The sequence below is a fragment of the Rousettus aegyptiacus genome, unplaced genomic scaffold, assembly GCF_014176215.1.
Source record: "Rousettus aegyptiacus isolate mRouAeg1 unplaced genomic scaffold, mRouAeg1.p scaffold_m13_p_13, whole genome shotgun sequence".
Taxonomy (NCBI): Eukaryota; Metazoa; Chordata; class Mammalia; order Chiroptera; family Pteropodidae; genus Rousettus; species Rousettus aegyptiacus.
In genome coordinates, this window is record NW_023416288.1 from 50352165 (window position 1) to 50367358 (window position 15194).

A 15194-nucleotide genomic window follows, 5' to 3' on the forward strand; every position below is an offset into this window, starting at 1 on the left:
TTATTTAGGAATGTCTATTAAATGCAAGTAATATATGTTCAGCTTAAAACACCGGAACTATTTATGAAGTGAACGCTTTCTCCATACCTGTAATCCCATTACTACCCTTAACAATTGGGCGAATGTTTTCCCCAAACTGCCCAATGTATTTATGTGAATATGTACTTACACATACACTTTACAAAAATGAGATCAAATTATTCTAAAACTTTTTATTTTTAGGTCAATACAAAGATCTATTTCATTAAAAAATAGCTGCTATTTTGTTAGGACTTGCTATGTGCTTGGCACTGTTCTGAGTGCTTTATTTTATACACGTAACTGCAACAAGAGACGGAGAGATGAGGTAACAACTGGTAGAGGGGTAAGGATTTGAATTTGGGCGCTTTGGTTTCCAAGCCCTGATTTCTCACCCTGATTTTTTTTTTTTTTTTTTTTTTTGGTGGAGTGCAGTGGTGGGGTAAGGCCCATGAACTGCTAGCGATTTTAGCATTTCTTAAAGAGTTGTAACAACAACAAAACCCCCCAGAAAGAATATGCAGGGAGACTGGATGTGGCCTGCCAAGCCTAAAGTAAGTACTTGTCGCGTGGCCCTTCACAGAAAAAGTCCGCTGCTCCCTGCTCTGAGCTGGCAGGCTGTGGTGTTAAGTAAGGTACGAGGGATCCCAGTTTATGGCTGTCGCACAGCGAGCCAGCCAGCCTCTGTGGTGGACGTTGTGTTCTCTCCTCAAAAGAAGTGAACATCCTTACATATCTGAACAGTTGTGTGACAATTTTCTGTAAGAATTGCCGTTTCTAGAGGATGTACATTTCACGTTTTAATAGCTGTCAAATTACTTTCTAGAAAGGTATCTTTTTTTAAGTTAAATCAGCTGTATTGAAGTGTAATTTATGTACAATAAAATGCACATATTCGAAGGGTACAGTTTAAAGCGTTTTGACAAACGTATATACCTGTGTAACCACCATTTCAATCAAGATTTAACATTGTTATCCAAATTCTTTTGTGATCCTTTACAATAATTTCCTCTCAACTACCATCAGATTTTTCCTGTTCAGGAATTGCATATAAATGGGATTATACAGTATATACTCCTTGGTGATTGGCTTCTTTCATCCAGCATGTTTTCGAGGTTTATCTCTGTTGTTGTTTGTGTCAGTAGTTTCTGAGTTGCCTTCCATTGTGTGAATATACTGGTTTTGATTCATTTACCTGGTGACGGACACCTGGGTTGTTTCTGTTTTGGGGCTGATATTACTAAAGCTGCTATAATCATTTGTGTAAGTTTTGTGGACATACAAATCTTTTAATTTCTTTTGGGTAAATAAATACCTTGTAGTTGTACTACTGGGTCATGTGGTAAATATTGATTTAACTTTATAAGAAACTGCCAAACTGTTTTTCCAGGTGATTGTGCCATTTTGCAGGAAGAGTTACAGTTTCAGTTGTAGCTGTAACACGAGTTACAGTTTCTGTACTCTTCACTGGCGCTTAGTATTGCCAGTCTTAAATTTTGGCTATCAAATGAGTGTTAAGTATCCCACTGTGGTTTTAATTTGTCCCAGGGTGATCGGTGATATTGAACATCTTCGAAAGTGCTTATTGGTCGTTCGTATACATTTTTTTTAAGTCAGTCCTTTTGCCTGTTTTAAAATTGAGATATTCTGGGTATCCGTTCTCTGTCAGATAGATGTATTACAAAAGTTTTCTCCTTAATTTTCTACTTTGATTTTGTGTATTTTTGACAATATACAGATCAAGTTACATAATGTTAATATTGGAAGCATAATTGTTTAAATTCAGGTAAATTATATGAAAGCAAATTTATTCTTAATCCAAAAGTCATTTAGTTCATAGTATAACAAAATGTTATGTATTTGCAGAAACATGGAAATGAAAATGATCTATATATTTTTACTTTTCAATTACAGTCGATATTCAATATTATGTTAGTTTCAGGTATACAGCATGGTGTTTAGACATTTGCATAATTTAAGAGGTGATCCCCTGATGAGTACCCACCTGGCACCATATGTAGTCATTACAATATTATTGACTGTATTCCCTATGCCGTGCTTTACATCCCTGTGACTATTTTGTAACTACTAATTTGTACTTTTTACTCTCTCCGCCTTTTTCACCCAGTTCCCAACCCCCCTCCAGCAATCATCAATTCTCTATCAATGAGTCTGTGTTTTCTTTTCCTTTTTTAAAAAATTTTGTCCAGAGTCCACATATCAGCGAGAGGTGGTGTTTGTCTGACTGACTTCACTTAGCCTAGTGCCCTCCGGGCCCGTACCACATCTTCTTTATCCGGTCGTCTGCTCACGGGCGCTGAGGCTGCTCTCACGTCTTGCCTATTGTAAATAGTGCTATGGTGAACAAAGGGTGCAGAAATCTTTTCGAATTAGTGTTTTCGATTTCTTCTGATAAATACCTAGAGTGGAATTGCTGGGTCACAAGGTAGTTCTAGTTTGAATTTTTTGAGGAACCTTCAACTTGTTCTCAATCGCGGCCGCACCAGTTCGCAGTCCCTGCCCACAGCGCGCTGGAGTTCCCTTTTTTCCACATCCTCACCAACACTTGTTTTTTGATTTACTGATGATAGCCATTCTGACAGGAGCAAGGTGATAGATATCTCACTGGTTTGAATTTGCCTTTCCTTGATAATTGGTGATGTCGAACATCTTTTCAGGCCTGTTGGCCATCTGTATGTCCTCTTTGGAAAAATGTCTGAAATGATATTTGTATAGTTAGTATTAGGCGTGTGGCATGGGGAATTTTTAAATTAACTAGTTTTCAAACTAATAATTCTTTAAAATTTTGATTTTGGGTAATTCAGACCTTTCCATGAAAAGGATAAATGAGAATGTTAAAAGTAAAATAAAAGTAACTTCGATTTGAGAATCTGCTATGATGAGGTTGCCAAACTTGGTCTATCTATTTTGACATTTAAGTAAATTTTGTATTATATAAAACAGATGGCTTTTCATAGTATATACTTGTTTTCTCCATACTAATTTATTTCTACGGAGTATCAGTTCTTTTATTCAACAGCTAATTTACTCCCACGATAATTTTTAATTTTCCTTCATTGTACAAGTAATACACGACCCCTCCTTCTTCCCTGTTGATAAAGGGAGAAGCAGAGCAAGCTTTAGGTACCAGTTGGGTGCTGTGCACCTTCCAGGTGACGGGCCATGTCATTGCTCCACTCAGTCTTCCTGTGGCTGCTGAGTCAGGCGAGAAACTCCTGAAGCTGGCATTCCAGGCAGGCTACAGAACAGCCCAGACGCTCTTAACCAGTCGTATTCTGATAGTTGAACTTGACTGATCTTTTTACTAGTCTCTGAGAGGTCTCACATGGTGCATCTGTGCTCTGTCCTCTTTCTAGACTATCTTCCCTACTGTTTTAGCTTTTCAAGATGCTGTTTATCACGTTTGGCTCAAAACATGCCCTTCTCAATCCCCAACCAAACCAGACAGCTTACCTCCTGCTTTGAAAACAAAATACCGTAACACAGGGGTCCCCAACTCCTGGGCTGCCGACCATACATACAGTCAGTGGCCTGTTAGGAACTGGGCTGCGCAGGAGTTGAGTGGTGGGTGAGGGAGGGAAGAAGCTTCATCTGCATCTGCGGCCGCTCCCCAGCACCAGCATCACCGCCTCAGCCCCGCCTCAGGTCATCAGGCCTTAGATTCTCATAAGAGCACCGGTCCCTGGTGCCAAAAAGGTTGGGGACCGCTGCCGTAGCCTATAGTGAAATGTCACTATTCTGTTTGTAGTTCCATGAGTACCTACCATGTGCCTACAAGTAATAGAACCAACTAAAATTTATTGAGAATCTGCCCTGTGCCTAAAAACATGTAGTGTCTGTACCCAACATTTTACTTTTGAAATTTTGTGCAAGTCATGCATTCTTAATGATTTAAAAATACCACATATTATTTGCTAAATGAGAAAAGTTTTATCCTTTGAATATTATAAAATAGTCTATTAAGATGAACTTTATAATTTTTTTAACAGTATGTATGCTGTTCTACCATTAGGTAGGAAAAAGCTGCTTTGTAAGTATCCTTATTTATAAAATTCTGATCCAAAATGTTTCTACGTTCAAATTATTTAATAGTGCAAGCAAAATTTGCAAAATTACTTTAAAAAACTGTAATGGGTACTGTTAGATATGTTATCAAGCAAAGTATTTATGGGGCATAAAAGGTTGAGAAATACCCTTCTTGAGTAAAAATCAATAAGGACTTTTAAATGGCAGAAATGTTGCTTGAACAAACCTGGAGGAAAGAAATGCTGAGCTGTTGTCCCACTGTGCCCAGGAAGTAATATTGCTTCTTTGGAGAATATTTGCCTGAAATACAGAGCTCATGCTATGCCGTAAAGATGTTTTTAAAGGGTGACGTTCCACTGGCAGGAGGATATTGTGCCGAGAACAGGGGCTCTAGGCTAGGCTCTGCCATTAGGCTAGTTGTAGTTCCCAGTCACATAGATTTGTGAATCTCATCTTAATTGCAAAACAAAATGAGGTGAACAAATAAGTAAACAGCTCGTGATTGTTGAGGGTCTGCCATGTGCCTTCAAAGAGGATATCTCCATTTGTAGGTAAAGAAATAGAGGCCAAGTGAAGGTAACTTGCCTAGGTTCCCGAAGCCAGTAGGACCACGGTCCCTTAGAGAATAGGCATTTGCTTCTGCTAAGGACCTTTTTAGCTCAAATACTAGGAGGTGAGGTGCCCAGTTTGTTACCCACTTAGAAATGTTTCCCTGGAGAGTTTGAGAAATATTGACTTGAGTTGACATTACCATCACAGGTAATTGGGATTCTCCTTAGCTGGCATTTAATTGAGTCTTGTTACATTGTATGCATTTCTTCCAAATTCTTTTTATCAGCTAATCCATAAAACATTTAATGCTGATTATAAGGCTATTTTTTTCTTTTTTGTCTCTGTATTAAAGGCATAATAGCACTTGAAAGCTTTTAAGACTGTGATGTGTCTGACTAAACAAGCTTTGTAAACAATCAAATTGGGATATCGGGATTTATAATAAATATATATATTTGGTCTTCCTGTTTCTGGCACTGAGCTCCTAAAACTCTTGGAATTTCCTAAGTGCTAAGAGTAATAAAGGTGTCTTTTGATATTCATAACCCTTTTTAACCATACCTGAGTTTATGTTAATGAATGCTGGAACCTGGGGAACCAACCTGTGATCAGAGGGTTGGCACTTTCAGACAACCTTCCCCCCGCCCCCGCCTCCGGAGGTTGAGTTCAGTCACTGGTGGCCAGTGATTTAATCCATTGTGCCTGTACGATGAAGCCGCTATAGAAACCCAGAAGGACAGGGTCCAGAGAGCCTCCTGGTGACCACGTGGAAGTCCAGGGAGAGGATGTGGGAGCTTCTCACCCCTTCCCTGATGCATCTCTTAACTCTGACTGTTCCTGAGTTACGTCCTTTTATGGTTAACCGGTTATTTGGTGAGGAATATTCCTGAGTTCTGTGAGCTGCTCTAGCAAATTAATTGAACCTAGGTTCCATTGGGGGTCACGGGAACCTGTCACTTATAGCCTGGCTGAAGTGCAGGTGACAACCTGGACTTAAATGATTGGAATCGGAAGTGTGTATGGGGGTGGGGGGCAGTCTTGTGGGACTGAGTTCTTAACCCGTAGGATCCAGGTAGATAGTGTCAGAATGGCGTGGAAGTGTGGAACACCCAGCTGGTGTCCCAGAATTGTTTGGTGTAGGAAAAACTACCGTGCATTGGTGACCAAGGAATGTCAGAAGTGAAATACTATTCAGACAATGTTGTGTGTAATGTAAGTGAAAACAAAAGATTTTGTCTTTATACAACCTACACGGCAAGTGCAAGTTTCTTATTTCCCAATTCTTCCTATAGAATTTACTCTTGTAGATAAGGAGGCGCAATTTGTATTTATTTTTTTACTATTTGGTGTCACTTGTTATCCGCTAACAGCACGTAATTAAACAGCCAGCTGTACCATACATATTTTCTAGAAAAGAAAATTCCCGCAAACTATTTATTGGGTGCCTCAGTCTTCACCTGCCAGGGCTTTTCAAATAAAGAGTGAGAGATACTCTCTACCCTCTAGAAGGAGAGATTGTAGTTAGTGAAAACGTCAGCTTGTAAATCGAGACTGCCAGTCAAGTCCTGCCTTGTCTAGCTCCCCCGGGACTAGAAATCCAGTGGTGGGCACTCGCCCTGGCCCTCACACGGGAGTGCTGGGACGGAGTCTTTTTTTTTTCCTGCGTAGAACCTTAGTGTTGTTCTGGAAATTTGCGGGGAGGTCGCTTCAGGGATTACATACATAGCTGGTTTCTCTGTAGTTGGTGAATTCTTTATAGTATTTCCATAGGTGTTTGGAGATTGAAAAATATATTTTCTCAGGGCTTGTTTGTGTTAAGTCATTTTATAGGAATATAATAATTCAACACAATATATTTGGTAAAACAATACTGAAAAATATCACTGATCCTAAGTAATATTTGGAGGGCTCGAAGTTTTCTAGTCTCCTCAGCAGTGTGTCTGTAATAAACCCTAAGCAAGGGAAAACCATGAAAGGCCTATAACTTATAATTGCCCCTGCCTCCTTTACTTCCCTCTTGTCCTGAAATTAAACTGTCTTAGCAAGAAAATGAAGTCCAGGGCTGCGACGAGCCTGGAGTTTGCCAAGGGTCCCACTCAGTGAGGAGCCCTGTGGTGCGCACACATCACACCGGCCCCTGGGGGCTGCTCGCCTCCCTGCGGCGCATGCTGAACCCAAGCACTGGCACTGCCAGGTAATGGGTCCTCGGTTCTCCGCTGCCTGGCAATTCTGAGAGGTTCCGGAAGTGCTTTGGGATTAGCAGTTTGAACTGTCTAGTCTGGTTTTGATTTTGTCATCAGAATACTGTGTCTTAGTTGGGTTTGAGTGTGTTAGGCAATGGTAATATGTGGGCAGAATCATCCAGAACCAGCCGTCCTGTGCTCTAGTACTAGAACAGAGCACCTCCGTTGGGCATAGAGTGCTGTTTCACTTGGGGGCCAGTGCTGTGGGACGATCCTTTGAGCACTGGAACCGTACTGAGTGGCTAAACAGTGTCAAAGACGTGCAGAGCAGGTTGAGCGAGCAGCAGATTCCTGTCACCTAGCGCATGCTCACTGAGGCACATGCTTAATTGGCTGTGGTGGTGGGCAGATCCCTTATATTTACCTTAATTGAATTTATCTTAAAATTTTGTTCAATGTGTGTTGTTAAATTGGTGTTACATGTTGGCTTATTTGAGGTATAAGATTTAAAATAGACTTCCTAGAAGGAAGAACACCTGGCATCAGACTTAACCTACTTTTTTGTTCTGTTCCCTTGTATCAAGTGGATTGCCGAGGAGGTAATATGTATCTTATGGCTCATCCTTAAATTGTGAGTTACAGTTTTACTTTATTCTAGTGCATAATTTGTGTCCCATTTCCTCCAACAGTATCTCAGTAAACTGAGTACATACACAAGATAAAAGGATTTAGCACAGAAAATAGATATAGTAGAGTTTTCAAAGAAAACTTTAGCCTCTAGATGTCAGTTTAGTCTGTTTTATAAGTTGGTTGAGCAAATTCTTTAAGGCATTGGTGATTGAAATTTGTATGGCCATTTCTTTTCTAAGACATGTCTTTGTAAAACTGATAGAACTTTCACATAAACACAGGAATGCTGGTCTGTAGGCTCCTTGGTGAACTTAAGAGTGCCGTTCTGCTGGAAGGAGGAAAGTGATCTTATTTTTGTGGAAACTACATTGCTGCAGTCTACCCACCGTTGCTTTGACGATTAAGTTCATATTTTCTATTATTCAGCTAGGATTGCCACATTTCCGTGTTTTTCCTGTGCCTTTTAACACTACTGTGCCTTCATAGCGCCACTTAAACCAGGGCTGCAGGTGTAATATCTATTTTTCCCACTTATTTTCCCTTATTACTAGTCACTGACACATGTGTTTCCTAAGGACTTGATGAGCCCCGGTGCTGTTGGCAACACTTTCTCCTCTGTAGTTTCGTGTGACCCGCGGAAGTCGTGTCGTATACCCTTGTGTCTCTCACAGGGTTTACCGTGTTTGGATGTTTAGAATGCTCTATAGAGTCTTACCAACTGGTGGATACTATCTCTGTTCCTAGCTTTCCAAATCCTTCAGATTAACATAACATTTCAGAAGTTTTTTCTAATAGCATTTTACAAATCGTTTGAGTAAAATGTTTGGGTCCAGCAGTAGTGAGCTTGTGTATTTTTGTCATTTTTTCCCCCTTTTTAAATAAAAAAGAGGCATTGTAGGAAGTGAAGTGTCCCTGAAACAAAATTTTTGTTTTATCTTTCATTCATGGGGGTCGGGTGGAGAGTGAGTCCTCAGGGAGCCAGCCAGTTGGCGGAGTGGGGTGAATTTGGGCAGCCAGCGGGTCAGCCGTGGCCGTGACCCTTGTTCAGGTCTTGTTACAGTGGTGAGAGAGAGGTCAGATGGGTGAAAAGCAGTTTGTTGAAAACAAATTTCATTAGACATTAGTCTCTTAATTTGGTGCAGATGTATGGCAGACACTCCTTTGGATTCTGCAGCTTGACAGTTACAGCAAACTGCCCCTCATTCTTCAGATTTTTGTTTGCTCTTTTTTATTTTCATTTTTTAGTTGCAAGAATGATGATTTCTAGGCTTTTATTCTTGTGTGTATGTCTTTAGGAATATATAATTTGACAATATTGCCTGTTTTAGGCTCTCTGCTAGGCAACTGAAAAGGCAGAGTGTTATGATTTCTGATCCGTGTGGTTCTGGATGGACTAATGGCAGCTGTTCTTAAAGGGTGGTTTGTGGACCTCAAGGGTCTGTGATGTTAAAACATTTTTGTGATAATACTATTGTCGTGATAATACTAAGATGTTATTTGCCTTTTTAAGCTGTTGCCTTATGCACCAATAGTGGAAAAGTACTGGTGGATAAATTGTTGGCACCTTAGCACTTGGAGTAAAAAAAAAAAAAGGCCATTTTAATTGGAGAATGTTCTTGATTAAGCAGTACAAAATATTAAATTTATTAACTTTTGATCCCGAGGACACACATTTTTAATGCTCTGCACAAGATGGGAACATGCTCAGTGTTGGGAGTTGGCGGACCTGGGAGGAGCGGTCAGGTGGTTCAGGTGCAAGGTACGCGAGCTGCCTTTTTCGTGGAGGATGCCGTTTTCACTTGGAAAGAGGGGCTGACGAACTTTGATTATTCAGACTTTGGTGTTTGGCAAAACATTTTTCTATAAAGTGAGCCTGTCACTTCAAGGAAAACAACTGACCTTTCGCTGATGATAACGTTTCAGCTTTGAAGCAAAAATTGGAATTTTTGGAAAACTAATATCTGTCACTGTGAGCTTGACAGCTTCCCAATAAATACTCAAAAGACTTCGGGTGAGATTAGTGGGTTTAACAAATATGATTTTTTGAAATATGTTCACTTCTGAAAAAATCTGCGTAACTCAGTGGACCCGTATTTTTTAAGTGAGGAATGGATGATGTTATAAAATCATGCACCAGTTAAATAAAGATCCATTCAAAGTGAATAGGCTAATGAATTCTAATGTAGCAGAGTAGGGAAAATTTACTGATACAGATTCCACATATCTTTAAAAAACTGCCATTGCTTACTCAAGAGTGGTGGCTGTCTTCAGGAAGAACACCTATGAGGTTGAATTGCAAGGTCAACGGCCACTCTTTTCATGGAACTGTTTTTGGTATAATATCAAAGCATGAGGTAGACCCACAGTTATCTCAAAGGCCGTTCAAATACTCATCTCGTATCTAGCTAAATATCTGTTTGTGAATAGATTTTCTTCATACTCTTCAACCAAAATGACATATTGTAACAGATTGAATGCAGGAGCAGATATAAAAATCCAGCTGCTTTCTCTTAAGACAGATATTAAAGAAATTGGCAAAAAATGTAAAAACAATGCCACTCAGATTTTTTAAAGGAAATTAAAAAAAAAGTGTTGTTTATATTAACATGTAATCAGTTTATTTTTAACTGAGTTAATGTTTTAAAAATTTCTCAGGTTTTCATTTCTAATATGCTAGGTATCAATAGATACAGCTCACATAAACAAAAGGGGTCCTGAGACCACAATGCTCACGACTGCCGTGCGGTGTTTTCTTTGACCTTTCCACCTGTTCTTTCGTCTCTGCTGGTAACTGCAATGTGAGTAATTAATGTCTCGATCTGTGTCGTGAGTTCCAGGTTCTTTGTCATTGCAGTGGCTGATTTAGGATTTGTATAATATCTTTTGATCTGTTCTTTTCCCCTTTTTCATATGAGTGCATCCAGCATTTTAATTATAGGTTTTCTCTTGCCATCTTTTTTCTGCATTTGTACTGCCATCAACCTAGTCAGAACCCTTATCACTTTATTCCTAAATTACTTCAGTACTCGTTTTTTTTTAATGTTTTTCAAGCTTGAGTATTGAAGGGAACCTGAGGGTTGACTTGACTTTAATTTTATTAATTTGTTCCCTAAAAATGTCCAGGTATAAACTTGTTATGGTAAAACCAAAGCAGAATTACAAATTAAATACAGACTGTCACATCAGCAACACGTATTTAATGATGCTGTTTTCTTAAAACTGAATAGTCAGCATTAGAGCTTAGAATGACATAGCCTCAAGACCAGTTTTATAATAAATCTGTTTCTTTAATTTGGCTTAATAATACTAATGTAGAGAATGGCTATTTGCATAAATACGTTTCATAAAATAGTGTTAACATTTAGTCTATTTGTTCAGGATGATCAGACCTAGCAGATAACCCGAACGGTGATGCTCAGCAGCGCCTGAGTGCGAGGTTTGATGCTGACTGAACATTATGTAAAGCAGTGTTCATCCTTGGAGCATTGCAGAGTTACCGAAATTGCTGAATAGATATTTAGTCCAGTTAGTTTTGGAATCTTTACTAGAAAATGTTACATATTTCACTCCTGTATCTGTTAACGAATCGTTGCTGGTCGGTGGGAATAAAGTGCAGTGGGCGGGGTCTCTGCGCTGCCTGGGCTTTGGGATACCCGCAGGGTGCAGGGTGCCAAGCACCTCAGCGTGGGCTCCTGTCTGCCAGCCTTCCATACCCGCCTTGCCTTACTTAGCTGTTCGTTTAGCCCTCAACACCATCTTATATACCCAACTTTTTTTTTTTTGATTTTTAAACTTTTGTTTTTGATCATTTCTATTCAGGTGGATTTTAAGTTCTGTGAGCTCACAGATTTTTGGTTTTATTTATCGCTAAGTCTTTGGTACCTAGCCTGTGTTAGAAGTTCCGTAAGTATTTACCGAATGGGTGCGTATTAACTCTTCTCTTTATCCAGGCTCCAAACTCAAATGCTCTTTTTTGTGGTATGTGCTCACTGCCGTCTCCCAGCTGGGCAAAGAAAGGCCTGTTTCTCCGTCCATTTTTAACCTCGTGTTTTTAAATCATTTTGATTATCTGTGCATTTTTTTTTAAGCCAGCGTTAGTGTGTGACTCCTGACTAACTAGAACCTTCATTTGCACGTCACCAGCTTTCCCCTTTTCTGCCTGGACGCCGCACCGCAGCCAGCCAACTCTCGAGGCGCTTCCAGTCTGTCTGCCCTGTTTTCACGACTGCCGGGGTTCCCAGCGGCGGCCAGGTGTTTTGTAGACATGCCTTTCGGTCGGGTCGGTCTTATGTTTTCTTGTGCTTGGACTGAGGCTCTGGGCGCAGGTCGATTGGAGGTGACGACATGGCTGATGGCGGCGCTGGCGCCCGCCCCACCCCCCACCCCGGTTTCTCCCCCGCGATGCTGCCATTCTGTCTCCAGACTCCGGACGGGAGCGGTCACCGAGCCTGGTGTCCCTCCTGGCTCAGGGAGCGCACGGATACAGCGTATTTTTAGGAAGATTTGTCCCTTCTCCTCCATTTATATGTTTAATTGCTTATCGTATCACAGACGCATGGGTGTTTATTGCATTTTAATACCATTGCGATTTATTTTGCTGTTCCGATTATTCCAGCTTTGGCTGTGGGGAATTCTTTGAGTGTGATTCCCGTCTGACGTGTCCCCTTTCATCGTTTGAGCGGGTCCTTACTTTCTGCTACTGCCTTTTCTTGTACTTTCCCTGTCCCAGCCCTAGAACAAGCCATTTCTTTAGCGCTCTCCTTGTACCGGAGAATGGTATTTAGAAAAAAAAAAAAAAGTGGGCGCTGGGTGTATCGTTGGAGTGTCACTGCTCCTAGGTCCTCTGTGGATGGAGCTTGGGGAGAGGTGTCCGTCTGCCAAGCCACGCGTGCACGCACATCAACGTGAGCGAGTCCGTGCTGGTATCTGCGACTGTAGCCCCGCTCTAGCCCCGCTCCAGCCCTTGCTTCTCTGTCACTGGCCCCCGGGAGACCTTCACCAGCGAGGGCGCAGGGGTTTGGTGCAGCCGTCCTCATCCTCGGGGCAGGCGGAGCACGGGCTGCCGGGGTTGCCCGCTCGCTCCTGGCTCCGCGCTTCTTCCCGGGGTCTGTCTGCAAGTTCCAGTGCAGTCGGGCTGATCGCAGAGTCTGCATTCCTTCCTGCGAGCCTTTGAAATCCTGCTTGTTTTTTATTTGTATACAGTCTGTCATTTTAAAAATGACTTTTCATACCGAGTTGTTGTCTGACAACATTGCCATGGAATGCAGTTCCTGATCGTACTCATCTGCTCATTGTAGAGTTTACAGCCACTGCTTAGGGTGCTGTCCTGTGTCCCTCCCGGTATGACTCCTCGGAACACCTCTGGGGTAGGTACTTCTGTGTCACCTGTTTTTCATGAGGAGAGTGAGATGCAAAGATGTTTAATAACTTGGCCAGGTCTACACCCAGCGGTCCATGGGCGAGCTGGGATCTGAATCCAGGTTCTGGCTGGGTTTGGAGTCTGTTCTTTTGCCTTTCAAGACTGGGTAGGACTTGGAGTTCATAGGGCTAAATGCCGACTTGCTTGTTTGCTGTCGAGCAGCTGCGCCATGCCGTGACAGGCGTCATTTGTCGTGGGGAACTCTCTCTCCCTCTGGCCTCGGAATCCTATGGCGCCCAGGTGGACACGGGAGCCGAGATCTGCTCGTCTGGCCCACTCGCGAGTGTGGCGTGGGGCACGGTCCGGGTCGGCCTCTCTGGGGTTCCCACCCACTGTGGTCCTTTCCGTGGGGCGCGTGCGTTCTGCTCCCCTCAGGCCTGAGGTCTGCTCGGCCTCGGTAATAAGTTTTTGTCTCTTACCAAGAGTTACAGCTCTGTGTCTCTAGGTTCTCTCTATGTCGCTCTCCTTATCTTCACCTTCAAGATCTTATTTACCATTAATTCACTTTTGAATGTATTGAAGGAATGGATTTTAACTTAAAAATAAATGAAATTGTTAAACGAAACTAACAGCTGCCCTCAAAGCATTTTAAATGTAAAAGCACTGGTGAAGGCTAGTGATCTTTCAAAATAGGCAATTTTACGGCAGTCTTGCTGTGAAGGAAAAAGACATTTTCGTCAGAAAAGGATGTTGAGAATTTTGCGGTGGTATACTTAAATTTTGATGGGTTTGGGTTTGACCTTATTTAGTCTGGTATTCAGTTAAGAGGCAAAATGAATGCTGTTAATTTAGTTAGGAAGGATAAGTACTACTTGCAATTTATTATTTAGTTTTCTTCCAGGAAGTAGAAACAGAACTCAGCAAAACTAGATAGATGGCTAGTGCCTTGATTTGGCAGATTCCTTTAGGAATGAAGAACCTTAAAAGTAAGGCATCAAGGACACTGAAAAATGCCTAAGGGACTTAAAAAAAAAACCCCTCAATCGTTGACAACAGAGTACGGAGAGGGAGAGGCAGGAATGTCTTAGGTAAAGGCCCTCACAGTGGACTCCAGGTAGACCCGACAGAGAAGAATGCTGGTTCTTTGCTCTGTGATCTGGTCCAAAGAGAGATAGGAAGGAGTATCTTGGCCACAGGGGCGGGGGAGGGGGACAGGGCGGGGCGCAGGGCGGGGCAGCGCTGCATAAGCCTGAGGCAGTGGAGGGAGCCCGCGACCTGGTGGGGAGCAGAGCCGCAGGAGTAGCTGCTGCTCCTGGTGGTGCCATCGACCGGAGGAAGTAGGTGACCGGGCCTGTCTTCTGTTCTTCTGTTCGTTTAGGCGTCATTGTACTCGTAATCTCAACACGAGACTGTATCTCAGACCCCTTCTGTATTTCCTGGGGGCAAAAACCTAGCCCAGACTAGTTTCTGCAAAAAAAAAGTGGGGATTTCTTGGCTCACGTGACTGAACAGTTGCGGAGGTGATTTGGTAAAGTGCGCCCGGCTCAGGGCTCAGAGACGGAACCAGAGCCCATTTCTGGCATTGGGCGTTTTTCTTTTTCTGTCACCGACTGTCTTTGCAGGCTCTTCCGCGATTGCAAGTTAGCTTCCAGCAATTTTCGGGCAGCGTGTTTTCCAGAGCCTTCTTGTCCTCACGTTGCAGGGACCCTCCTGGAAGTCTCACTGTGGCTGGACTGCTTCTGATCGTGTGCCCAGCCCTGTGCCGGTGGGGGCTGTCTGCAGGGAGCGGTGGGCCTTGGCCAGGCCGGGGCCGGCATCCCGTACGCATGCCATTCTGCAAGGCTTTCCTCATTTCATCGCGGTTCTGACGGTCCTTGCCATAGCCTGGTTTCTCTTTTGGATGAGAGCATAACTGCTGTTTTGCTCTCACCGTGTACAGGTAGAATCATGTTTTAAAGCCTCGACTTGAGCTACACTGTAACCGGTTTGAATAAGAGCAGCTGTCTTCTTATCCTGGATAAAATGAGTGCCATTTCACCTGTGAAACGGGACACATCTTGTGATCGAGAAACTTAAAAATTGTGTATATTCACAAATGCTCATCCATTTAGTGGCGTCATTTTGACAAAGGGTTCTTTCTGCTGATACCCAAATAGAGCTGTATCTTAGTACTTACTGGGCTGTGGTATAGGGGAACATGGAATCAGAAAGCTGATTGAGTCTGCCCTTCCGTGGGAGGGGAGCTGACCTGAGAAGGCTTATGGATGTCGGGCGTGGAGCTGGGTGAGCCTGCGCGCCTGCGTGGAGCCACCCAGGCAGGTCCCTGCTGTGCGGGCAAGGTCCTGAAGGCAATAGCAATATCAGCTTCCTCAGTAGAAAGAAATTCCAAAAGCTCCAGGTTTGCA

General features: G+C 42.5%; 1 protein-coding gene across 3 annotated transcripts in view; it reads left to right on the plus strand.

The window, feature by feature from the left end:
• Window positions 1-15194, plus strand: part of EZH2 (enhancer of zeste 2 polycomb repressive complex 2 subunit) — a 56785-nt gene that overhangs the window by 4903 nt on the left and 36688 nt on the right. The gene's annotated exons all lie outside the window — the stretch shown is intronic.